This window comes from Pteropus vampyrus, unplaced genomic scaffold, assembly GCF_000151845.1.
Source record: "Pteropus vampyrus isolate Shadow unplaced genomic scaffold, Pvam_2.0 Scaffold115, whole genome shotgun sequence".
Lineage (NCBI taxonomy): Eukaryota > Metazoa > Chordata > Mammalia > Chiroptera > Pteropodidae > Pteropus > Pteropus vampyrus.
Genome location: NW_011888896.1, coordinates 4,651,498 through 4,679,359, shown reverse-complemented (window position 1 = coordinate 4,679,359; position 27,862 = coordinate 4,651,498). Strand labels below are relative to the sequence as shown.

General features: G+C 34.7%; 1 long non-coding RNA gene across 1 annotated transcript; it reads left to right on the top strand.

The window, feature by feature from the left end:
- The first annotated feature begins 244 nt into the window (after positions 1–244).
- LOC111743502 lies at positions 245–27,346 on the top strand. The gene is made up of 3 exons (XR_002781735.1): positions 245–328; positions 7,801–7,861; positions 27,215–27,346. It is a non-coding gene; the product is annotated as an uncharacterized LOC111743502 (long non-coding RNA).
- Positions 27,347–27,862: the final 516 nt, after the last annotated feature.

Genomic DNA, 27,862 nt, shown 5'->3' with positions numbered 1-27,862 from the left:
GAGCTTACTTAATGACACCGTGTTTATTACCAACACATTCCAAAGAGGAAACTAAGTATAGTGTTTGGATTGGCTCTAGTTTAGGGTTTAAGATAAAAGTTTAAAAGATGGGTCTCCAAAAGTTCATATGGTATCTTGTCCAGCTCACCTGGTGTAGGGGTGAGTTCCAGAAGAAATAAAGTATGCAATAGCTTAATAAAGTTTCTTCTGCCATAAAACCCTCAAGGAACAAGCATGGAGGCGCTGAAAAGTTGTACAACTATTACTACTAATAGCCTGGAGTAGAACCTAATCCAATCAAGATTGAATGAAATGACAGCCAAAAACTGTAAGTAGAAAAATCTAAATGAAACTGCCCATCCTTGAGCAGTTGGCCAGTGCAGAGGACTCTTGCTTATGTTGCAGCCTGACTCTATGGGCCTACCTTGGTGATAAATTGGCACTCTGAGTGTGGGGAGGGTTGAGCAGGGTCAGCTGGTTGGAGAGGCTGTCAACTTTAAAATACAATCTCTGAGGACCCATCATAAGTACTATCTACTAATGGAGTTATGCACACATTATCTAGCAATAGCATATCTAATTTTCACAAAATAAAAGTTGTCCTTTTCTTTTTTTCACTATTCCTTAGCTTATGTCCTTTTTTTTTTTTTTTTTTTTTTACTTTTCACTTTTTTTCCCCCACTATTCCTTAGCTCTTGAAGATGTTTGGAGCACACAGAACATTGCATGTAGTTTTTAAATACTTTTACTGAGTTTATTTTTTAGCCTGAGTTACAATTTAATTACTTATGTGACTCTACAAGACTGACTGGACTCAGGTAAATGCATTTGACAATAACAGCACATGAACCTATAGACCAATAAGAAATCTATCCAAAGAGGCACAGAGCTGGCAAAAGCTTGTTTCTCTTATTTAGTGGATGGCTTCTGAGAAGATCATGTGGATTTTTTTTAAAGGGTCATCTTCACAGCATCAGAGTTAAGATAGGCAGTAGTATAGAGCCTGTGATCAAATTCAGAAATATTTTGCAGTGTCTTGGAATGTGGTCATGTATATCTTTAAACATTAAAATATCATTGTATGGAGAGATAACTAATTTCTCTAATAGCTATTTTGTTTTGAAGCTGATTACATGCCCATTGTAATTTAGGAACTGAAAAAGACTTTAAAATTCATTTGGCAAAACACCTCTTTTTATAATAAGCCCATTCATTCACTCTACAAAGAAATATTGTGAATTCACCAAGTGCCTGATATTGTTCTAGGTACAAGGGATATAGCACTGAATACCACAGACAGAAATCCCTAACCTATGAGCAAAATCCTTTTCAGTAGACTTGCTCAAAGTCATACAGTATTGGAGAGAAATGGAAAAAAGCAAAAAAGACTTTCATTGCTCTGTACTATACATTACCTTCTTTATTTACTCTCTTTATTTCCCGGTTAAATCCTACTAGCCATCAAAAACTTTATTTAAAGTCACCCATATTTTCCAAGTAATTTTCCACATGCTCTCAGAGTCCTTTTTTCATTATTCTGTAACAGTATGTTTTATTGTTTTATGCTACCTCCATTTATTTGTCTTGTCCAGTAGACTTTGAAGTCCTCAGTTATTCCAACATATTTATGTTGTAACCTAAGCATATTTGAATGTTTAATTGAATGAATTAGTGAACTATTGGATATTATCTTTTCAAAATTTATTTATTCAGTAAATATCTACTAAGTATCTATTATTTGCCAATCACAATTCTAGCTACTGGTGATCCAAATTAAAAAAACACACACACATAATGTTTATACTGTGGTACAGACAATGACAAATTAAATAAGTAGATTAAATGTTAAGTGATAAGGTCATATATCTTCTGTAAAAAATAGATGAGTAAAGGTTTTCAGGAATGCTGGGGTGCAGGAAGCAATTTAAATTTTAATGAAGTAGTCAAAGCAGGTCTCAATGGAAAGATGACATTTCAGGAAAGACTTGAAGGAGGCGAGAGTACGAGCTATATGGATATTAAAGGAACAACATTCTAACAGAAGGAGCAGCCACTGCAAAGATCCCCAAGGAGGAATGTGCCTCGTGAGTTCCAGGAGCAGTGAGGTTCCTGGTGTGGTTAGAGCAGAGTGACAATAGAACACGTTGTAGGAGATGAGGACCAAGAGGTAATGGGGGGCCTAGAAATTGCCACTGCCTTGAGATCATTAGAAGGACTAGCTTTTACTCTGGGAAATTGGAGAGCCATTTGAGAATTTTGAATGGAGGCATGATAGGCCATGACTTAGATTTTAACAGGATCTCTCTGGATATTCTATTGAGAAGAGTCTGTAGGAGGGCATGGGAGGTAAAAAGACCAATAAAGAGGATATTTTAATAATCCAGTAAACCGATGATAATGTGAAGTAACAGAAAAGGCCCTAAGAAGTGGTTGAATTTGTTACATACTAAAGGCAAAGTCAATAGAATTTGCTACGTGGGGGGGTGGCAGGTGATAGAGAGGTAACGAGGATGATTTTAAGATTTTAGGCGTGGATGACTGAAAGAATGAAATTGCCATCAACTAAGATTTAGAACATAATCAGTGAAGGAGATTGTCGGGGAGGATGAAGAAGTAGCAGTCTTGGACATAAGTTTGGAAAACTTATATGGCATCCAATCGAAGATACCGTGTAAGCAATTGGATATATATATAGTAGGAAGCTTGAGAAAATGAGTGCGATAATCCTAATTGTGTTCGCGTATGTGTTTATGTCTATGTGTATGTGCATATTTATGTGTAGTATCAATGTATAGATAACATTAAAAGCCATGAAACTGGATGAGATTACCAAGAGGCAAGGTGTAAGATGGAAATAAAAGAGAATGAAGAAAAAAAGTTTGCCGCTGTGATGTTAAAGAGAGGAAAGCATAAAATGGTCATTTAGGAGAATGGGGGCAGTGAATAGAGTAAGGTGACATTGTATGATTTCTAGGCAGCATGAAGGTACACCAGAAGTTCATCGTCATAAATCTAAAGTAAGACTAGTCAGCGTGGTTTATGTTTCCCTCCAGCCACGTTCAGTTGCACAGGTGCAGGTAGAGTATAGCTGGAAAGTTGGGTTTAACATTTTAGACAACATTAAATATATCCTGCATGAAATACAGCTGTCTGGGGAAATATTTTGGTAAGTAACAGCAGACTTATGTTTTTTTTTTTTTTTCAGTTCTGTGCTGTTTCTGATTTATTGTATACTTTCAAAACAGCAAAAACTTGCAAATATGTGCAAATATTGTGGTCCATTTGTAGTACTGCTTAGTTATCGTCTTTCTCCTCCTCCTCTTTCTGCTTCTTCAAAATCCCCGCTGTCCTCCTGGTTTCATTCCCGTCTAGTGCTGTTTGCCACTGTGTGTGATTTTCTGGCACAGGCTAAGCCTCACGAACTTCTAACTTCAAAAGTTGTATCTGATCCAAATCCATATAGGAGTGTGATCTCAGACACACTGCATACTGATAATTTCCAGACTCGCCTGATGCAGGAAACTTCAGTTCTACCTCTTCTGTATCTTTTTGTATATACACATGATATGGCATAGATATTAATATCTGTTCCCTCCTATATGCAATATAAAGCCATCATCACTCTTGTTTTTCCCCAGAAAAGTAAGGACTATAAACAGGATGTGTTATCTTTGATTTGGTTTCCGGTAGAGCTCTCTCCTTTCACTGTATAATTTGTTGTAATTCTTGCCACTCTGCTTCATTATCTTTGCTTTTATTTTCATCTCCTCTCTATCAGAGTCTCTGTCACTACCATCTTTTTCATTTTGGGAGTCTCTTGTTGGTTTCTTTTTCAGAATCACTGCCTTTGTCAGAAACTTCTTCATCTTCTTTTACTGCAGACATGTTTAAGGAGAGAATTCTCTATTTGTCAGAATATGTATTGGTTAGTCTTTTGAATGTAGAAGATAGAACTCCAACTATGTAAAAGGATACAATAAATATACACAGAGGGAAGAATATACTCTGTGTAAGAAATTACCAAGATTCGTCATGGAGAAAGTGGGGAATGAAAAGGGTGCCGGTGAAGGAACACATCTGCAAGACAGCAGAATTCCAGAGTCAGAGGAAGAGCATAACTAAGGATAAATTGCTGGTGACCAGGTGGCCAAGAAGATTTTTATGAATGAAAATGACTAATTAATGTTATTTTTAATATTTTAGCATAATAAAATCCAGTTACTCTAAACATTCAGTAAAGTCTGCCATATACCAAAAAACCAAAGTGAACATAGGGGGAAAATCAAAAGAAAATCAGAGACAAGAGAGGATAACAGCCATGGAAAAGGAGACATGACATGAGTCAGAGCTCAAGGAAAGCAAGAGCTTGCAGTGAGATCTCTTGGGGAGCACGTAAACCCACAGGAATGTGCAGAAATATTAGAAAGACATTAGACATGACATAAAGTTCGTGGGTTCAGATCAATTTTTTTATTAAATTTTAAATAATATCAAGGTATCAGCTGATATTTCATTTAAATAATGATAATTACCATGTTTGAATGCCATAAATACCTACAGATTTATCTACTCCGAATAAAACTTCAAGACCTTGCAAGATAAGCATTATTAAGTTTTTGTATTAAAACACCTACTTGTTTATGTTTTATAATTGATGTGTATTACATTTGATATAGTCTATCATTTGTGAAATGTTCTATTAAATTGCTGATGTGTCATGTTTGATATTATTTCAAACTTAAGGAAATGTAATATTCTTATTATATAAGTGATGTAACTAAAATTTAGAAAGTTTAATTAGCTCTTCTAAATTCCCACAAATGACTGAGCAGAGACTTCAAAATTTAGGTCTGTAGGACTCCAAAGTTCTGACTTTTTCCTTATGTAAATTCTGGTTCTTTCTTCCATTGTTTTAGAACCAAACCTTATTCAGCCTAGCAAGCTTAATTCCTTTTGAATACCCAGGGTTACACATTCATGTCATGAAAGCAAACATTTTTACATAGCAACAGCTCATCAGACAAAAAAATCTTGGTGTCAGCAGTGACACAGGAAGTGTCTTGGTGGTAGACACAAAAACAAGTAATGCAGCTATCTGATTTATTTTAAAAAAAAAAGCAGAGAGGTCACAAAGAATACTATAAAGTCTTAAAGAATGGAAAGAAATCTTGTTTTCTTAGTAAAGCAAGAAATAAAAAAAAAAAAAAATCAGCCTGAAGTAACTGCTGGATTTTAAACACTAGGGTGAAACAACAGTTGACAAAAACAAATGATTCAGGCAAGGTGTTATTTCATGTGGTGGAACAAGTATTTGTGAAACCATTAGTCTGCTATCAAGTCACTCAGCATATAACCTCACCGTACCTTTCAAAAAGATATTCTTTTATGAATCTAAGCTATTCCATCCAACCTGGGATTCCTATGTTTTCTCAAAATACACTACATATTTTGGATTCTAGGCTCAAGAATTAGAGGCCCAGGCCAAAGCTGTGATAAAAGAGGCCAGGAATAGATTAGAACTGGCATTCAACGAGTGATAAAGAAAATAGGAGTGGCTGAGCCACTGGAGAAGAGAGGATTTTGAACAGAGAAATGTATTATGTCTATGCTATGTATGAATATGAATATGTATGTGCTATGAATTAATAGCAGTCAGCCAGGGGAAGTATCAAGTAATATAACCAAAGCTACTGGGGAAGAGCTATTACTGGAAATATTATGACAAGGGAATAAAACAAAATAGTGGCATAAAGTCCTAGAAGGCAAATTCAGGGAAAACATAAAATAGTTTCATGGTAGGACAATGGCAAAGGGTGTATAAAGTTAACTGAAATATTTTTAACTATTTACATTCTACCTCTTTTGCTCCCATATATTTTCTCTGTTAAAGCGACCAACTTCAGGAACCACTCACTACCTCTTTGGCTCTATGCCTTAGTTGTTCTGTTAAAATTTCAATTTGTTAAATTCCTCTCAATATTTCAACAATCTTTGTCTAAAATGACAGTACTCTAAACAGCTTCCTCCCAAATCACCGGTCAGCCGCCTGGACTCCCTACCTCTGAGTATAATACCATTCTCACTTTACGCTCTCAATTTCCTGCATCCTGCACAACAATGGGTGTTAGCAGACTTAATTTTATAAATCTGATGGATGTGAAAATGTGAGATTGAACATCCTTTCATATCTTTCTGTCTTTTAGCTTTTCTCTTCTGTTCATTCCCTTTATTTATTTATGAAATGGGTTGTTTGTCTCTTTCCTACTGATTTGTAGACTATATGTACTGACTACTAATCTTTTATTGTTATAAGCATGGCAAATATCTTCTCTTGAGTGTATTGTTTCTCTTTTAACTTTGTTTATGAGATCAATTTATTGATACTTTATGGTTTGTTACTGTTTTTCCCACCTTATTTAAGAAATCCTTATCATTTAGGACATAATTATAGTATCCTACGTTCTGTTTTAAAAGTCTTAGTTTTGCTTATCATACTTTTGTCTTTAATCAATCTGGAATTTGCTTTTGTATATGGTATAGGGTAGGATATCAGTATCATTTTTTTCCACATATAACCCAATTTGATTAATACTTCATTTCCCATTGATTTCTAATGCTACTTATGACATTTACAAAGTCGCATATATGCATGAGTCTATTTTGCCTTTTGTATTATGATTAACTCTTTTTCTCGACTTTCAAAGCCTTGTATAATCAAATCATATAGACCTCCAGTGTGTATCCTTTAGTATAACAGCCTTAAACCCACAGAATCAGAGAATCTTAGAGCTTTAAGGTAACATATGATTTTAAAAATCTGATTGTATAATTTTATAGATAACAACACTCAGGCCCAGAAAAGCTACATGAGTTGCCTGGGGTAAAACAACCAGTTATTGGTAGTTTCATTTCTAGAAATATGTTTACACTCACTGTAGCACCATGTTCACAGAACAAGTACTCAACCCATGTTAGACTGATTTACTCTTGGAATCAAATACAACATCGAATTAAATCAATGGAGGAAATGTGATTTGTTGAGTGCCTACCAGTTGGACATTGTGCTGATATTTTTCCTAAAACCAGCATGTGACTTGCCTTTGAACCTCGTCCCATGAGTTCTAACTGGTGAGCTCTTTCCTCTGCCTCTGATTATTCTGAGCATACTCTTAGTCTGATAAGAGGATTCTATTCAGACTTGAGTCCTACATTGCTGTAGTGCAATTTTCTCCAACACGCAGCACAGTTTTGAAAAACTCCCGAACTATGCACACATGTATATTGTTATATGAGAACTATAAACATAGAATGTCTCCTCAGAAATTCAAACTAAAACTGTCACCTACTTCTCTTGCTTCAATTTACTTATTTCACAAACGTATGTTAAGGACCCATGATGACATAGATTACCATCATGAACAACGTTCCTGTCCAATTGGGTCGTAAGGTCTAATTGTGGAATTAACTCATAAAAAAATTGTTATTTAGTTCAGTAGAATCATTAAATAGATAAAAACATCAAAGTTATAGAAAAACACAAAAAGATCAGAACTAGTCATTTTACATCATGGAGAGTAGGAAATTCTCATGAGTGGGAATATATGGCATTGAATTGAAAGTTTAGGAAGGGAAGCAAGTATTTGTGCCTAAATATAGATGTTGATGTGGAATGTTATAACACAAAAGTTAAAGAAAATTAAAATTTTGTGTTAGCTAGTAATATATCAGACTTTTCTTGCCGAGATCTTACATTGTAATCAGCATCACTTAATATTTATTAAGCAGTCGATTATTTTTCAGGTACTTTAAAGCTCCAGGAAATACTGAGCAGACAATACAGATTTGATTCTTGCTTTCAGAGGTAAGATATATTTTAACAATCCAATGAGTACACTTTGAGATTGCAAAATATTATTATTAATAATTACAGTGTGGGAATGGGTGTGGATTGGATCTGTGCTGAGCTAACTGGAATCTATGTCACCACAAACAAAGGAGAATTCCAGTTTGCAGTGTGATCATACAATAGGGTTCATAACCCTTTGTGAGGTGTCATAGAAGGCTATGTAAATGAAATTTCTCCATAGACTCAAGGCAGCTTCATCAGCGTGTGATCTGTGCAGTCACACGGTTCTGCACTCAGAAAAGCCCTGCAGTTAACTTAAAACTCTGGTGTCGCTTTCTTGAAATTATGAATATTTTTTAACAAAGGGTTACACATTTTTATTTTGTACTCAGATTCACAAATCATGTTGACAACACTAAATAGGAAATATAATTTAATACAATTTAGCAGGAATATAATCAGAATACCAAAGGATTCAGGAACCATATGAATATGAGACTGGTTGAAAGACCTGGAAATACTTAGCTGAATAAAAAATTTCTAAGGGTTAATAAGTAACTGCCTTAAGGTAGTGAGAGTTCAGATGGTCCAAAGAAGTAGAATTTCCAGTGCTGTTCTAGAAGGGGAGACAAGAACAATGCTTGGAAGTTATAGAAAAACTAAACACTCCAATATAAGGTAAGATATCATTAAATGTAAACTCCCCAATGTTGAGCTATTACAGCTGAGGCGTGGTAATCATTAAGTCATGATTGTCGCAAACAAATTTTTGCATTTATTAAGAGGAGAAAAAAATGAGATGAATACAATGGTTTGAACTAATCCTAAGATTTCATTTTTATGAAATACATTGAAACTTCCTTGTCAAAAAGACCCATATTTAAGAAGCAGAGCACATGAAACATAATCTACTTTCAATTTTCTTTTTTTTTTTTTTTTGAGCAGAGAAAATGAAGAGAAATTGTAGAAGTCTGATAGTGTGTCTCCCTTAAATTGTCTCATTAGTGAGCATACAAATCATGTTGGCCTTAGATGTGCTTATGACTCCCAAGACATGACTTTAAAATTAGGAAATGATGATAATAATAACTCAACATTCAACCAGTAAAGTCTAACTTAGTTGTTTAAGCCTCACAAAGAACATGCAAGTTAAGACTTGTTTTATCATTTTATAAATGAAGAAACTGAAGCTCAAAGAGCTTACTTTGTTGTTATTGTTGTTTGCTCACATATCTAGTTAACAGAAGATTCAGTGGCTTATTTCTTCATTGAAGAACTATTTATTGAGTACCTAGTAAGTTTAGGCATTGTACTATGTGCTAAGAGCAAATATGAGCAAAACAGAGTGGAGTCTACATTTTAACAGACTAGCCAGGGTGTAGTAAACTTTTTGCTATGTTATGTTCTAAAGAAAACTTTCAGGCAACTTTGTGATGAGCAGTTATTATTTTGGGTAGTTCTGTCTGGCAAGGACAATGTTTATTTGGCCTTTATTTTAAGCCTATATGAGCCTTGTACTGTGATATCAGGAAGTGAATAAGATATATCCCCTTGTCTTTTGAGAGGTATAGTAGAGACAGGCCTGGATAAATAACTGACCACAAATACAAAGCAGAATAAAATAAATAGTAAGTAGATATAAAAATATGGGAGAGCAAGAGAAGAGAGAGAATTATGTGTTATCAGGAAAGATTGCATGGAGAAGGTAAGCTGAGAAACAATGTGTTTGGATAAAAGTTCAAAATTTGGATAAAAGTTCAAAAGAGGATATACTATGATGTATCTACTCACATACCCATAGCACTTAACATAGTAACTAGCATATATTGAATTAATAAACAATAAATGTTTAGTAATTACTACAAAATTATTGCATTTTATACAAATCACAAAGTATTATAATTTATTGGTATGTATTTAATATTGAACAAGGAGAAAAATCAAAATCAGAGTTATGACTATGGAAATTTGGGGTAGTGAGCAGGCCGATGAATATGAATGGTGAATGGTATGACAGGGATTATGGATAGGTACTTATGGAAAAAGATGAAATGATACTTAGAAAGACAGATAGAAATCAAATTTTGGAAAGACTTACTTTCTAGATGAAGCTTGAAGTGTAACTTTTAGTACCTAGCACCTATCATAGTGTCTTAGGCAATAGTATGCACTATGTGTTTGCTGAATGAATAAATTAAATGTGAAATAATACATGAGGAAAAAGAGTGACATTTTCCCATTTATTCAACAAATATTTATTTAATGCCGTTCTGTGCTAAGTACTGTGCTACAAGAACAAGAAAGAAATTATTTATATCCTCATATACCTCATTGGCTAATGTGTTATATAAACAGATGTCAGCAAGCAATGATATGAAATAAGTACTATGTGGTGGGAAAAGAGAAAGTCCCTTGGAATACATTAGAGAGATTTCTTAACCCAACTTCTGTGGGTTTGCAGATTTATTTTATTTTTTATTTTCCAAGATAGAGGAGTAGTAAAGGACAATTGACAGGAAAAAAAAGTGTCATTTATGTTGTCATGAAATATGAACAGGGATTGGGGAGAAAGAACAAAGTGTGGAAAGGTCTAGAACATAGAAAAGTTCAGGAAAATATTCAAAGAAGTGAATATTTTCAAAGAGTGAAAGCTAGAGATGTAGAAAGGAAAGAGATGGAAAATAGAGAAACTGAATGCCAGAATGCCAGAGGGGTGACTATAGCAATTGTTTATGGGAGAGATAACGAAGCCAATGACAAAAATAGAAAAGGGGGATGACTTTGTCACTTCCACATACTCGGTGTTTAATAATGTATGACAACACAATTTTGGGACCGATAGCTTATTTGGAGTAAAGAAAAAAGAGAAGAGAAGATGCACTCTGAGATACTTGATTTGAGAGATTAAATTGAAGCTGACAATATAATTTGAGACTGGAAATATGGTAATTGAACAGATATTGAGGTTAGTATAATTAATTTTGGACTTGACTTGGTTAAGAATTTTTCCTGCCATTTCTTCGGGTTGCCTATCAGAGTGGAAATAATATCTGGAGCTCAAACATTATAGTGTTATAGGACAATGCTGGGAGAATCCTTTCCATCATACCAGCATGTAGCAATATTTCCTTTTCACGGAAAGCAAATGGAATAAAAAATGGTAACTATTTTCTATTGTTCATAAGTAAGAGATTATCAATATGTGATTGCCGTTTTTGAAAAAGGTAGACTGCTTCTCTACATTAAAGAATTGCACAACATCTTCAGATCTCCTACTTAAAGCCATTTACTTAGAAATCATGCTTGTTTAACTTTTTGTGTTTGTGTTAAATAAGTTGTAGAAAAATATGTCCCTTTGAATATTTTGAATATTGAATAAAGCAAAATGAATTGTGCTTGGACGTGTCTTAATTTCTACACAAGGAAGGTGATGAAAGGAATCAGAACAGTTCCTGCTCCCTTGATGAAAGCTTTCCATAGGAGCTTGTCTTTAGACTACTAGCAGGGATCCTTCTGTAGACACTCTTTTCACTAAGCTAGCCCTGCCAGGGCATCTTAGAACATGACAAATCCCACTTTTGACGAAGACCTTAATGCAATATTTCAAATGACATTTGTTTAATGGAGTATTAAGGAAAAGTAAAAACATTTCACTGGATTTGATGTCCTGAAACATCTTTCCAGATGCAATCAGAGAAATTAAAGTAGAGCCCACAGAAGGAGGTATTCATTATTCGAGGACTGTTAGATATTTATAAAGACAGATATAGCATTTGAGTTTGAGCATTATCTGGACAAATATAGCATTTCAGTTCATGAGAAAGAATAAAAGGAGACAGAGACAGAGAGAGAAAGGGAGAGGGAGAGGAGGGAGGAAGGGAACTGGAAAAAAAAGGAGAGAGGAGGTGAAGGAAGAAAGAAAAAAGGCTGAGGTTAACAATCTAAATTGAATATTCCGAAGGAAGAGAGTTTTAGAAGTGAAGAAATGTGAAACAAGTTCAACATAAGGTGATGAAAAATTGTTGAATGGATGAAGATAGAGGGGAGACCACTGGATCTGACCTCCAGGAGTTCTTTGGCAATTCTATGTGAACCACTTTTACAAAAATTCTAACTTGGGTGAAATGGAAAGGAAATCGCTAAATTTAGAGAAAATACTTATGATAGTAGTGATAAATGTGAGACAAGATACAGAGAGTATGGAGAGGTGAAATATTATAAACATTTAAGAGGAAATCAGATTTTTATGTCATGGCGTATTCCTCTTAGCCTGATTTCTGTACTTAGGCTTAATAGCTGTGATAAGGTCTGGTGGGATGACAAAATTAGCCTCTTGAGAAGAATCTATTTCTCACTAAGTCTATCCCTCAGTATTTTGATTAGAGAACCCAAATCAAATACATAAGTTCAGTGCATTTCAGTTATTCAGGTTAATTCTTTTAATACAGATATATTGGCCAGATAGATGACACTTATGTTCAATCATCTTTCAAGTCCAGTTAGTCCTTAATCCTAATTATGCCTGACCTGATTTAAAGCAAACAGAAATTCATTTTCAACTAAGTAAACAGGAAGCATAGAGCTTTTGTTATTTGTTAGAATAAGCCTTGTTAAATAGCAAGCATCTGCTTTTCATTCCAATTATTATTTGTAGGTTTTAAGGGTCTAGGTTAAATAGAGTTGTCAGATTGCACTTTGTTGGATAATGAAGTCAGAAAAATGAATTAATAACAACAGCTCAAATCTGTCATGTTTTACAGTTTACTAGTGCATCCATTAGTTCATTTGATTCTGATAATGCTGGGAGGTAAGTAATGTCTGGTTCTTCGTCTGTATGATGGGGATAAGAATTATATCCTCCTCATAAGGGTTTGGTGAGGATTAAATGAGTTCATAAATGCAAGGAGCTTAAAATTGTGCCAGCAAATATTCAATGTGTTAGCTGTTTTTCATTGATCCTGTTATTGTGATTATTAAGTTCAGTGTGCTTTGTACAATCTGTATCACACTGAAAGAAGTGGGAGAAAAAAAGAAATGAGAGAGAGAGGGAGGGCAGGGAGATAAATAAAAAGAGAAGGAAATAAAATCGGGCGTATAGTTGAGAGCATCCGAACCTTGCCTATTGAAAAAGACTATTCAGGGTAGCACCATGTCATTAAGTAGAGTTGATTGAAGCAGATACATTAAACTAATATTGATTAGCTTTGTAAATATCCATTCTCTTGCAGTCAGTAACAGCAGATCATTTAGATTAGAAGAAAGCGTGAAGAGACAGGGTGTTCCAGGGATTAAATTGAAGATCTAAGAACCACTGACCATCTTTATGACCCTGTGTGCTTATAATTAATCTATCAGGACCTGAGCCACTTTCTCTACAAAGAGGAGTTAAATAACAATTTCTTATTTTTGTCTTGTGATGAGGCTACCAAAATAAAGTCAGAAAGGCATTTTAAATTCTTCACATAGGATTAATACAATGATAAAGAATGTCAACAAATTGTACTCTGCAATTATTTTATGATTTCTTTTTTTTTCTAGCCTCAGTTCACAACCTTATTATGCCTCATTTGAATGATTTCAATACTTCTCACTTTCCAGTTCTTTCTCCCTTCAATTTGTGTGCCATAATACATACCAGACACACATCTGATCAAGTTAACCCTATTGCCAAATGAATAATTAAGTCAATCACTATAGAAGGATTTTACAATCTAAGACTAGAAATTTTATTAAAGCTTATTCGTTATGTCCTCCTCTTTACAGGACATTATTCATTGCATCCTTGTCTTTACAGGGGTCATATAGACTTATTTCTCATTGCTGTTCTATCATTTGCTGTGTGACCTTGGAAAAAATTGCTTCACCTTTCTCAGCCTCATTTTCCTGACTTTAGCAGTGATTCTTAACAGTGGTTGCGGTGGTTGCGGGGAGGGACTGCATCCCAAGGAACATTTGTCAATGTATGGAGACTTTTTAAAAAATTTTTTACAATTGAGGGGCGGGGTGCTATTGGCATCTAGCGGGTAGAAACAAGAGATACTACTAAACATTCTACAATGCGTGGATGGCCCCCTACTATAAAGAATTATCCATTATCAAATGTCAATTGTGTTGAGGCTGAGAAGCTCTGCATTATGGAGATCATAAACCTACTGCCTCATTTGACTGTGATAGTTAAGAGTTAAGCGCCATACAGTGCCTGGCATTCATAAACATTCAACAAATGTTCATTTTTATTGCCTGTCAAATTTTATTTCCTTCCTTTCCTGATTCTTATTTTTATTTATTTAACAAAACTTTCCTCTATACTTACTATGTGCCAAGCACTTTAAAAATATTAACCCATTTAATCCACAAACTAGCCCTGTAAGGTGGATTCATGCCCATTTTACAGATGAGGAAACTGACACAAAGAGAGGTTGACTAGCTTGGCTAAAGTTACACAGCTCATAAGTTGTAGGTGTGGCATTTGAACATTGGCAGTCTGACTCTAGAGTCTGCGTTCTAATTACTGTTTTGTGCTGCTTTCCTATACCCTACTGTTCTACGTACCAGTCATTTCAAATTCTGTTTAGTTTCATGATATTACAAGCATTTCCATACTAATGAATAAGACATGATAAGCTTTTAAAGACAGGAGCGCATTGTTGTTTCTCTTAGAATCCCCTGTAACTAGCACAGTGCTTAGCATGAAGCAAATCACTCTTGAATAAATGAACCAATCCATCAACCTATCAGCCAGAGTTTTCTGGTGCAGTTTTCTTTCCAGTCACTAATGCAGGATCAGGAGAGCAGTGCCTGACTCTAGAACAAAATAAAGTCCACTGGTTCTCTAGGGGCTTTGTATCTGCCTTCTACTATGGCTTATTTGCTGGGCTCCAACCACTTAAACTAACCAGAACTAACCCTAAGCGATTTCATGGGTACTGAGCCCCACCAGATGCTCCAGTTGACACGATGAAAACACTTTTGCAAAAATAGATACAATTATATTCCCATCATTCGGCAACCAGACAGGCACTAACAGAAGCATATTTTGGTTCTTAGCAAGTATCAAACCAACAAACATGTATATTATCTTTTGAGTAAGTAGGTAGGACAATTATTAAAGCCTTCTCACCTATTTTTTGTGACAGTCCTAACACATGAAAAATAAATAAATAACATCCACTATATGGATAATATTCCAATGTAAATATTGTTTTAAGAGCCAAGACTTGGATTCAGAAGCCTTAGATTTAAGTCTCAACTCTGCTACTTCCAAACTGTATGACCTTGGCCATGCCCATTAACCTCTCTGTGCTTCTGTTTCTTCAATCTGAAAGGACATTAATACAAACACAAGTGCATGCAAATGCGCATACACACACACCTTGCATGACTACAGCAAGGATCAAATAAGATAAAGTATATGAAAGTAACTAGAAAAGTTTTATTAAAAGTGCATGGATTTAGCTGATACTAGGAAAGTAATGATCATCCTCATAATCTTCAGAAAAGGAATAGGCTAAAAGAATTATTTAGGAGTGTTCACAAAGCACACCTATAGTAGCTTTAAAAAATGGACTAAAAATAATAGAAAGGACTAGTGATAGCTGATAGGATGCCAAAAGTCTCACATTTGAGAATAAACAGTGTTCACTTAATCTTTTCATCTTTATAAAAAAATTTAGCTTCATAGAGCTTTCATTTTAGGAGTAACTCATCAATATGCTAGTCCTGTCTTCTTCCTCCAACTTGCCCTCACTTTGACCTTCATGACAGATAGTGGACATCACATACAAAGGAAACTTCACCAACCATTCTATATGCATGCAGGGTCTTGTCCTCAGTCACTCTTCACTTCTGAACCTATGGTTTTTCTGGATGCAGACAGATTTTGTAAAACGTTTTCTTGTTGTCTTTGCCCTTTACAAAGACTCTCTCCATAACCAAACTTTAGTCAGGCTCACTGAACCTTTTTTAAAACTTGACCCTGTTCTTGGGCCTTGTCCACAAGAGCAAAAATCTTGCTAAGTCAGTTTACCGAAAATCCCCTGCTCTCTATATATGATCATCTATAATATCTGATCAAATTCCTCATTTCCCACCATCCCTCAGGCAATATCCAATCGCCCTGGCCTGCCTTCAACAAGAATCCTGTCCAGTCTGTTTGACTAGAATCCCCCCTTACCTCTGATATTTCTTCTTAGTAATTTTTTTATTCATAGACCCCCTACTATGCTCCGTGGCTACAAATCCTCACTTTTCCTCATATTCAAAGTTGAGCTCCACCTCTATTGCAAATCCCCAGTTGAAGTAGTCCCTTGAATGAGTCTTCATTATCATCTTTAACAGGTATCAAAATCATTTCTCTTAGAATTTGATTCCTTGAATCAGCTCTTTTTAAGAGTAATTCTGGTTCACAGTCATGGTTATGCTGCCTCATGCCACCCTTGGAGAAATATTCTCCCCCTCTATGTTTGTCAAGCTTGGTAGTACATGTGATAGTCTCTAAGTGTATATTCTCATTTAGGAAAAGTCATGTACCCAGATGAGAACTTTAAGGTCATATGATAAAATACACTTACTGAGAAATCCTGCTGTGACTCTTATTTCTACCCAACAAGAATTTTAAAATAAAATAAGGACCAGTTGAAGCCAAAACTGATTATGTGGCAGATGCTTTGCAAATACAGTGTTTTCAAATTGGAGTTTATAAAGGCATTGCCCTCCTTTTGCATCAGTTGCTATATACTTCTCCAATAATAACTGCAGAGAAGCTGCATAAATTCTAGCTAAAACTAGGTCCCCAGTATCAGCTATCTGGACATAGGTTGCTAGGGAAGTGAAACAGACAAGCTAATATGATGGCACCATTAGGACCTTGCCAGGCAGGATCAGGAATGAAACGGTTTTGCCTCTGCAAACTTCTCAGCTAATTGACTTATACTTTTAAAAGTTCTCTCAATTCAAATTCAGTTCTAGTTCTTATTCCTTATATTCTTCTAACTCGTAGCAAAATGAGATGTGGGGTTTCATCAAAGATAAATTTCAGACTCAAAAAGGGTGAGCCATATCAAAGAGGTCTATGCAGACAGAGAGTAAGGCTTTACTACTCCCAACTAATCAGTGAAAGGAGAGGAAATGTGTGAATTTCAGGCAATTTTAAAAGAAATTAAGATAAATTTATTCTTAAGAGTACAGTAATTTGAACTTTGTATTTACAGCTTATTGTCCAATGAAAATACCTGCTCTCACAAAGGAGATTAATTTGTAAGCAGGAGCACCGATCTGCGTACAGTCCTTCAAACAGTGTTCTTTTAGCAGATTAAAACTTCCCCTTTTACTCTTGTCAACCCAATACAGTTTAAGGGAAACTATGTAGCTACAAATAAAACAAAAGAAAAAAATCTCAGTATTCGAAATCCTAAACTCTAAAAATGCACAAATTCAGTTTTCTTGTGTAATCTTACATAATAGTGCAAAGATAATTGGGCTAGAAGTAAGAAGACTTGCATTCTCTTCTCGGCTCCAAGTCAATTGTTTTATTAATTTATTAATTCGATAACAATTATTTGTCTAGTGTTAATTGTGCTGTGTACTGTTTCAGACCTTAGAGATACAGTAGTAATGAAAAGGGCACATAGCATTATAGATCTTAGTTTATAGTTGGAAGAGACAGAACAACAACCAAAAATAAACATATAAATATGTATAATTTCACACAGTGGTTAGTTACACATTAAAAAATAGCAGTATAAAGGGATGGAATATGAGAGTGAGGATGCAGGAAATCAAGATTTAACTTGATACAGTAGCTTTTCCTTGATTAGGAAAGCTATTTAATTAGATGACATTTGAGCTGAGCCTTGCAGGTGAGGAAAATTCTGTAAGCCTCAGTCTCTTTATCTGAAAAATGAGGATAATGATAGTATATATTCCATAATGTTGTTAAAAATATTAATACCTTGCACTGAATATACTTACCAATTGTAAATACTCAATGAATGATAATTATTATTGTTATTATGTTAGGCATTACAATGATGACAAGTGCAGATATATTTAAATAATAAAGCAAATAGCAAATGTTCTCTAGAGAGCATGAAGTCAGATTGTATCACTGTCGAAAATGCACAATTAATTAAAAAAACTAATTAGGTAGAATGATTATAACAGCATGAAAAAGCTGTAAAAAATCAAGATGCATCATCATCTATTATAGTTCTATTACCACTTATAATCATATTAGATTAAAAATAATGCTGCTTATTTATAATAACACCTTTTATCTGAGCACCTTAGCATGCCTGTGTCATATCTGGAGGTATAGCTATTAATCTTTGTTGATGTTTGTCCAAAACAAGTTTTGTTCGTTATAATACTGCAAGGTAAAATCAGAATTACAGGTGAACAGAGTCTTGTATCTTCTACAGAGTATGATTTTTTACCTCTTTTAGAAAAGCAGCAGCAAGATGTTGTAGAATGCACCTTTGTTTGAGAGTCACAGATCTCTGAGTATCAATCATTTCTTGACACTTACTGTGTACCTTTTAAAAGGATACTTACCATCTTGAAAACTTAGTTTTCCTATCTGTAAAAGGCAGGTAGTAGTTCATAATTATAGGTAGCCTTGATGCTTAAGTGATATAATATGTACAAAACCAACTAGCATAGTGTTAGTTATAGAGTGATGAATAGAACAGATATAGTCCTTCTCTTGGGGAACTTAATACAATGGGAAAAGCAGACATGAACAAATATGATTACAAGTGGGAAAAATACTATGAAAAAATAAAATAATATAAAAGTGATGAAATAATAATGAAAATATCATAAAGAATGCCAAAGACTATTTTTTTTTTTATAGCAATGCCTGTTTTGGAAATGAATTTGAGAACAGTAGAAGTCATATTTCTTTAAGTTACTTGGTAGAGGGCCGAACACAATGAAAATGTCATATCTAAAAAACTGAGTAGATAAAAGCAATTGATTATTGCAATTTCATAGAATAAGTATGCGAGGAAAATATAGCTACAGGAAAATAAAAAGATACCTAAGATGAGTGTCTGTTCCATGCTCCAATGAGTCTAAAATCTGGGTGGGAGATACAAAGGAAGAAATACCCTTAGCCAAAGAATAATACTCCTCTCTCTGGAAAGATCACCCTCTTAAGTAGCTTTTAAAGTGGGTAATGGGGAGACAAAGGGATTCAGGAAGAAAGAGAAAGCCTGCCTTGCCAATAGATCAGCCCGCTCAACTTTGTCACTCAAATAGGTTACTATTTTTGTCAGAACAACCTCCTACCCAATGGCCACAAGAACAAGACAGAACACTATACTGAATTGAGCCACAAATTAAGTTAGCTTTACTCCAAAAAGAAATGGAAAACGATCTATACTGACCCTTTGAATTTGGAGAATTCAAGTTTCAGAAGTTCATATCCACTGCAAACAATTTGCAAAGTACTCCAATTTACTTGACAAATTTAGATAGGAATGAATGAACTTACACAATTGCCAAGTTAAGTCTTGGGAGAGAAGTTTTCTACTGTTAACTACCTCTCTGTGTTATTTTTTCCGTTGGATGTCTACCCAAAACCAAAAATAAGGCACCAGAGTTTTTTCATATAAAATATTTACAAAAATTTTGCTTACATTACTTCAATAAATGCATGCCAAAGAGTAAAAGAGATCATAGTACCCTAGAATGCTGTACATTCTTCTTACACATTGTAGGGGCTTAAAGATCATTGTTCATTAATCTTATTTCATGAGTCTATTTGTCAAAAGGTTATGTTTACATACTCTCTGGCAGCCTGTTTGTTTTTCTGCCACTGCAATTGTGAAAACCAAAAATAAGTGACAACTAGGAATGGGAATTTTTTTGTTTTCTGTGTGTGTGTGTGTGTGTGTGTGTGTGTGTGTGTGTGTTATGCACTATAGTTTTCAAACATACATATAAATTGTATTTCTTTCAAGTAAATTTGGTAGCTTCTGCCACTCAAATGTCTGCCCCTGGTTTCTTCCCAAAACTCCAGCTATTTATCTTGTAGAAGTGGTAATTTCCTTGCAACATAATACAAAACATTTTGGCAAAGAGAAGGTTGGGGGGCTGGGAGAAAGGGGTGAAGGGTTAAAGAAGTACAAATCAGTAGTTGATATATGGTTACAGGGATGGGGAGCACGGCATAGGGAATGCAGTCAGCAGTAATGTAATGGCTATATGTAGAGCCAGAAAAGAGAAAGAGTAATTAGAAGGATCATTTCATAAACTATATAAATGTCTAACCAAACGCACTGTATACTTGAAATTAATAATAAAGTTTAAAAAAATAATCAAGCACATAGAAAACAGCCTAAACAGATGAAAAAGATCAACCCTAGGAAGAAAAAACAATTAATGTATATGGCAAATGCTTCATTGATGCTCTATTTTTATTGTTATGATAGAAAGCTATGTAACAAGATTTTTCTATTAACTTTATTATTTTAATAATAAGCTGATGTGTGAAACAAGAATACTGAGATTCTTTTGAAAATAGATTCTATTCAAATATTATTGAATAATGTATCTTCTATTTTTTGAGGATGAATAAGATTGAGAAAAGTGGAATGACATAGTCAAGTTTACACATTAAGTCAAAGATGAAGAAATCAGGTATTCTGACTACCAGCAATATGCCCTGTTCTTGTGAATACCTTAAATGCAGAGTTAGCAAATCTTTCCCAGACATATCAATGTAGGAAAAAAGTAGCTGGAGCTGGTAATAACAATAACAATAACAATAACATTTTTTTTATAGAGGCTAAGAAAGTTTAGTCTCAGAAAATCGCTTTGTGAATCTTAAAGGTAAATAAGAAATAAGGTACATAAATATCTTAAAGAGCTTGACAGATGGGATAGCATTAGCAGCATTTGCCACTCCACCTCCAATTGGTAGAGTAAAGAAGAAGGGCCTCCTGATACCGGCACTCTTCCTTTGGCAGAGGAGTGCTATCACCTAGCTCATCTCTGGATGTCATGAGTACTGAATGAAGTCAGATACATTTTGACAATTGTGGATGACTATCCCAGAACCTTAAAGATACCTAGAGAATTGGGCAGAAATTTCTGAAATAATTATTTAGGCTTTTAAATTATAGATTGCAAAGGCTATAAAATTAGAACAATCATATCAAAAGAATCAGCCTCCCTCCAGATCACAGCATGATGGGTTTGAATACAGAAGATTTCAAAGGAGTCACATTTTCTGATTTAGTATAATTTACATGAAGTAAGTGTTAGCAACCCATGTTTTTATCTACATCAAAAAAAATGTAGATAGTACATTAATAACTGTGATAAGCTAATAACTTTGAAGAAAGATGATGTCTACTAGTTTTTTCATTTTCTAGTCCTTTCCTTTTGGGGAGATTTTAAGAATTAAAACATATAAATTAATGTCTCTAAAAAGATGCATTTGGAAATATGGAACATTGATGGAGGCGGTGTAGAATAGTGGTTAAGTGTCAGGCTTTGCAGACAAGTCAGCTGAGTTATACTCTCAAATACACGAATTACAAGCTCTGTTATGTCACAATTATTTATTACCTGTGTTGAATATAGTTGATTTGATGGTCACTTCATGTCTATTCTCACCTCCTTCTGGAATATCTTTCTTTACTGCAGTGGCTGGAAGGCTGAAAACTACATTTCTCAGATTTCCTTGCAGCTGGGATCTGGCATCGAATTAGTTGCACCAGTTAAATGCACTCACTGAATTTTGAAAGGCAGTGGAGTGATCAAGTAGATCATATTTCCATTGCACTTAGGTTTTTCTTTCTGGCTAAAAATATTTTAAAATGATGGCTTTTTCTGTATCAGTGTGTTAGTGTGTCTACCTTTATAATTATCAAGAGAGGGATCATGATGGCTTCTAAATCTTACTAGTTCTTTCTCCTAGTCTCATAGTTGGCTGCTACAGCTGTATAGTCTTATATTCAGCAGCTCAGCAGAGGCTTCCTGATCCTCCACCTTTTCCCTAGGAAATGAGTCCTGTCCTGTTTGTTTGTCCTATATTATTCTTCTACCCAGTTATTTTTATAAACACCCAAGTCCATGTGTTAATTTTATTTCTGCTTAAATTGCCTTAAATCTTAGCTTCCTTATCTGCAAAGTGGGTAATTATTTAATATGAGTGCTATGAGAATGAAGTCTGATAGCTTATGTAAATGCTTGATTCAATGCCAGACACATAGTAAGCAGGTATATATTAGATATTATTATTTTAAATATCGATTTAATGGTATTTTACCCAGTGACATATTACTCTCTCTAAACCTTGGATATGATGGTAATAAGAACAATTGAGAAAAAGAAAACAGTAACAATTGAGATAAGAGAAAACACTTTTAAGATCTCCTGATTGCATCAAAAACTAGGCTGGAAAACAGACATTTTCATAAAGAGAGATATAGGTGGGAGAACTATCTGGAAAGAAAGGCTCTAGTAAAGAAAATGTTAAAGGATGATATAAGAACAAGGGAGCAACTGAAAGTGAATGAATAGGGTGGAAGGATCATTTAGGCCAATTCAATCACACTAAAACAGTTAACTGGGAAATATAGTAAGAATGCCCCATGCTGGTATTACAAACAAGAATGTAAAACTGTTGACACTAGGTAGCTAAATGTCATAAAGTAAGGCATTTCTTTTGCCTCCAGTACCTGAAATGTCCACTGCCTTGTTCACTGCCCCTTGGCCTGAATTATTTTAGTGGTATTTAAAAATCCTGACCTAAGGAAAATACACCGAGAGGGTTAATTTTTAGAACCAGCAGAAATAAGGATTATGAGAGTATTTATAGCATGAATATTAATCTTTTTTGCCATCTTTTGGATGTGGAGCGATTGCTCCCCCACCTTTGCTAGGTTGAGTCAATCAATCCTGCCTGTAAGTTTAAGCAGTATCTCTCTTATGCAAATTGGAGGTCACATCATAGGAGATAAAATTAGAAGAGGCTCTACAAAGAGACTTTAATGGAAGTTATTGATCTGCTCATTACTTGGCCTTCAGTTTTTAGACATCATTAACAGGGAAGAACTTAACTGAAAAGCCTCATTAGTATAGGGAGGGTATACTGGCATAAGAAATGAATGAAGGTAAAATCAGGTATGGGAACTCTTTAGACACATGTAAAGTATGCCCCATGCGCCTGAAAGGGCGGAGGAAAGGCTTCCCTAAAAGCAGCTCTCCTTTCACGCCTCGGTTCCCCCGGCAAAGACGTTATAAATTCAGATCCAGACACAGCTTGGAAAAGGGATCCATCTCTTCCTGTTCACCCCTTCAAACCTTAGAAATTACAAAATGAATATATAGAATTTATGACCCAATTAGAGGTAGAGCCTGGATTTCCTAATGCCCCACTCAAATGTCTTTTCTGCCAAATCATACTTTGTTATTTCCAATACATATGATTTATATCCTGAAGTGATTTATTTTTTTCTGAATTCTTTGGTAAGGCTGAGCACATACTCTAAATTAATTGTTTTATTTTTAACATTACATTTTATTATTTACTAGGTACGTCTAGTTTAAGAGAAATTCACAAATCTTTATATGAATGTCATATATTCTCAATATTTCATTTTATTTTACACGAGGTAGATATAGTTTTAGAGAAATTTATAAATCTTCACAGAAAGTGACAGTCATCATGGAAACTAGGATTTAAGAAATACGATTTACAAAGTTCAAATGAGAGGCCTTGATTTTAGAGCTGTTCACAGACATATTGGTGGGCTCTGAGAAGGAAAAAAAAATCTCATAAAAAAAGCAGAAAACCATGAGGAAGGTGAAAAGGTGGAGAGTACTATTTTTTTATCGCACCCAGGCAAAAAAAATGTCTTTGTTTCTGGAGAGAATAAATTAGAATTTCAACGTGATGGAGAAAATACATAATCTGCATCTAAGCAACCTATCCCAAACTCATTAGGAAAAATCCTCAAGAAAGTTTGGCTCTTTTCCCGATCTTGTAAAAAATTCTGTGATATCTGGCCAAATAATTTTACCTCTCAAGGCTTTAATATTCCTTGTCAGTGAAATGAAAAGATGGCTCTGTGGTTTTCAAACTGGGTTTTACAGAGCCCCAGGCCTATTCTCAGAGGTCTGCAAGTACAAGAGGGAAGCCATGTGGGTGTGGCTTCAAGAAAAATAGAGTGGCTGTATTTTTGTCTTTTTTATGAATTTCACTGATGGTTTTGTTTAGAAATAAGGATTCATTATGGAAAAAATTAAGCCCTGATTATTTGAGTGCATTTCCAGCTCTGAAACTCTGAGATTCCAAATGGCTGACAGATCTCACTTTTGTTAATTGGATGGAGACAATATAGGAGAGGAACAATATCATTTTCTTCTACCCTTCTAAGTTCTCAACTGGGATTCTTGTAACAAAAGACAGATTAAAATGAAAGCCTACATCTTTATTTAATGTAAGTTTTATGAGACACAGGAGCCTTCCAAAGGAAATGAATTTCCGAAGAAACAGTTACATTTGAGTATTTTTATGCTAAGTGTGATGAAGAGTAGACAATCATAGTAAGATGTGATAAGACAAAGGTGAGTTAAGTGTGGTAAACTGGGGGAAACTTATCAGTGGCCATTTGTATAGATTTCTCTATGTGTCTCTTCATCTTCAAAGATAAGATGCTCCTTCTGGGTAGTGGGAGAGCACCTCTCACATGAAGTTTTTATGGCCTGCTTCATTTCTCGTATTCTCTCAGCTTAAAATATTCAATAGGCCAGGGTGCCATATTTTGGTGTAGGTAGTGTATCCTGAACCCCATCAACATGTCAGAGGAATTTGCCTTAGAAGTAGAAATAAAGAAATGTGACCTATGGAAACTATAGGAGAAGATATACATTTTTTTCTTATGAGAGAATTTCTTAGTTAGGTCTCACATTGTGCCTATGGTGTCTTGAGTTTACCCAAGTGTGGTTATAAATCCTTTCAGTCAGCAAACAGCAGATATCGGACAAGTCGTCAGCATGCAGTTATTCTTATTAAGTCAATAATTGTTTTCTGAGGTCTTTCCAGGAATTATTATAATTCGAAGCCCCAAGAATAAAGAGTTAGATAGTCATATTCATCGACCTCTCAGAGCTTACAGTATCATGGGAGAGGCAGACATTAAACAAATTCATACCTAATAAATACTTTTGCTCTCTTTTAAAACTTTTTATTGTGAAATAATTTTAGATTTACACACAAGACGAAAAGTTAGTACGAAGAATACTCGTACACTATTTACCCATTTCTCCCTAATGTTAACGTATTACATAAACAGGATACATAGTATTTACATTAACATTGTTAAATGCTATTAACTAAACTAGAGACTTTATTTGGATTTTGCCTGTTTTTCCACTAAATTTCTTTTCCCTGTTCCAAAATCCAATCTAGGATTCCACGTTGCATTTAATCATCATGTTTTCTTAGTCTCTAATCTGTGATGGTATCTCAGTTTTTCCTTACTTTTCCTGACCTTGATACTTTTGGAAAATTCTGGTAAGGGGTTTTGTAGATTGTTCCTCGATTTGTGTTTGTATGATATTTTTTCATAATTAGACTGGTGTTAAAGATTTGGGGGAAGAATTCTACAGAAATAAAGTGAACTTTTATCACGTTTTTATTAGGGAGTGCATGCGATCACCATTACTTATTGTTGGTGATAACTTCAATTTTTTGGCCAAGAAGTAGAGCCAGTTTTCTACACTGCAAAGTTAGTATTTTTACCTTTCACACTCTTCATTTGAAGGAAGTCACTGAGTCTAGCCTACAGTCAAAAGGAAGAGAATTAAGCTTACTTCCTAGAGTGGAGAGGATCTGTATTTATTATTTGGAATTGTCATCTGAGGAAGAGTTGTCTCTTTATTCTATTTCCAATAAATAGCTTTATAAATTATGATAAATGCCATACATGAAAATAAAAGAGAGATATGGGAGAAATAACAGGAGAGGTTTTTTTAGAAAGCTCTGAAAATAAGAAAATGTACCGTTACTCATTTTCTTTTCTCCCCTACCACCCATAGCAGAGATTACTTACAGATACTCAGGATTAGTGGTGCTGTGAGGCAGCATGAGAAAAAAAATGGGCAAATTTAAAAAAAAAAATACAAAAAAAAAAACTGTAAAACTCAATCTGGGACATGAAAAGAATCCCTGTACTGCAATGATATTTACTACTGAAACAGAGTATCATAAAGGAATTCTTGAAAAGTATCCCTTGAGTTAGAGAAAAGAAAAATGTCATAAATTGATTTTGCTATCTGAGATACTACTCAAGAGTTTACATCCCTTTACTTCTTCTTTTTCATATTTATTAAACATGTATAAAAGACAAGAATTTTAATATGCAGCATCACAGGATCTCAGACTGATATATTTGGAGTATATAAATAAAGAAAGCAATTGAGGCAAGGATATGAGGAGAAATAGGCTGGAGTTGGCAGTTAAGAGCCAGTTGGAATGAAAGGAGTTAAATGAAAGGAGGCAAGAATGTTCACATTTCAACTTAAATCTGTGTGACCTAAGTTCATGGGACAAATGAGAAACTGGCAAATATAAATGTCTGGCTTTAGAATCTTTTCTTAAAAGCATGTGAAACTACAAACCCCCTGTGAGTTTGCAAGCACTATCATGAGATAACATACAAAATGCAAGAAAACCAACATTTTAAATAAAAATAAAACAGAAAAGACTCATAACTGCATTATGAGATCAAAGAGAAAATAAATTGATTAGTTAATTGAAACCACTTCCAGAAGAAAAGCAGATGAAATAAGCAGATAAAAGTACTTTCTAAGCTTCCATGGCCTTGTTTTTTTATGTTTTAACTTTCTTTTCACAGCTCTCAATCTTGTGCCCTATTTCAGAGCTTTTTTCCCATCTTGGGAACCTCAGGACACTGAGGAAATTTGATGTTCAGACATTTTATTTTTAGGATATCACATTATGTAATATCTTAGGCTGGTGTCATTCATTCCAAAAACTGCCGTTTTGAACAAGAACTGAGAAAAAAAATACCCGGTAGATAAGAACCTTTTACATTCAAACTGTCTTAAAAACACCTTATAAAAACTCAGCAATCCCTCCTGAAAGCATTTTTCTTCTTTTATCCATTAACAAATACATATGTGACTCCAAGTTCATTTTCAAAGTCTAATGGAAGCCTGCACTTCCATTTCTGGCAGTATTTCTCAATTAATTAATATTCCTAAGAGCATAGTTAGGCACAATATTGAAGAAGATAACTTTTATTTATTCGGTTTTCCTGCTGTGTAAAGGATGTTACAACTCCAGTATACTTTATCCTTTGAAAAATATCCTCTTGTTCTCTCATCAAGGATACCATGAAAGCAAGATATGGAGAAGGAAAAGGAGAAAAGGTACAAAAATAAAGAATAACGAACGATGTATGTGTACTGAAGCTCAACTATCAATAGGGCTCTGCCACATAAAGGGCCCACAGTTGTCTCTGCTCACCCCTCAAAGTACTCTTTTCATCTCAAAGGAAAAAATTTTGCAGGATGTCACTGACAAGATCAATGTCAATTTTGAAATTCTGTGTGGAAAAGAATAGTGAGCTTCTGACCAGCAATTATCATAAACTCAAAATATCTTATAGTTTTATGCTGAATTAGTACAGTTGTTTTGGTATGGTATTTATTTGAAAGTCTATTCATCAGCTCCAACAAGCATTTGATCCGTGCATCCTGCCAATGTAGCTCATCTGATGTTTAAACAGAATTCTGCAGGAGTAAAGTGGGGCAGCAATCCTCGAATGCTGCTGAAATGCCCATGGATATGCCAGCCTAGTCATTAGCTTTATTGCTAACAAAGAGGAAAATAGTGCATATAATTATACGGATTGCAGAGCCGGCAACAGGAGTTGGCACCAGGGAGTTATTTCCCTGCCACCATTACTTCATCGGGATCAGAAGTTGCCTGTAGGCCTTTAGAGGAACATGGGGCTGGGAACAAAATAAACATGT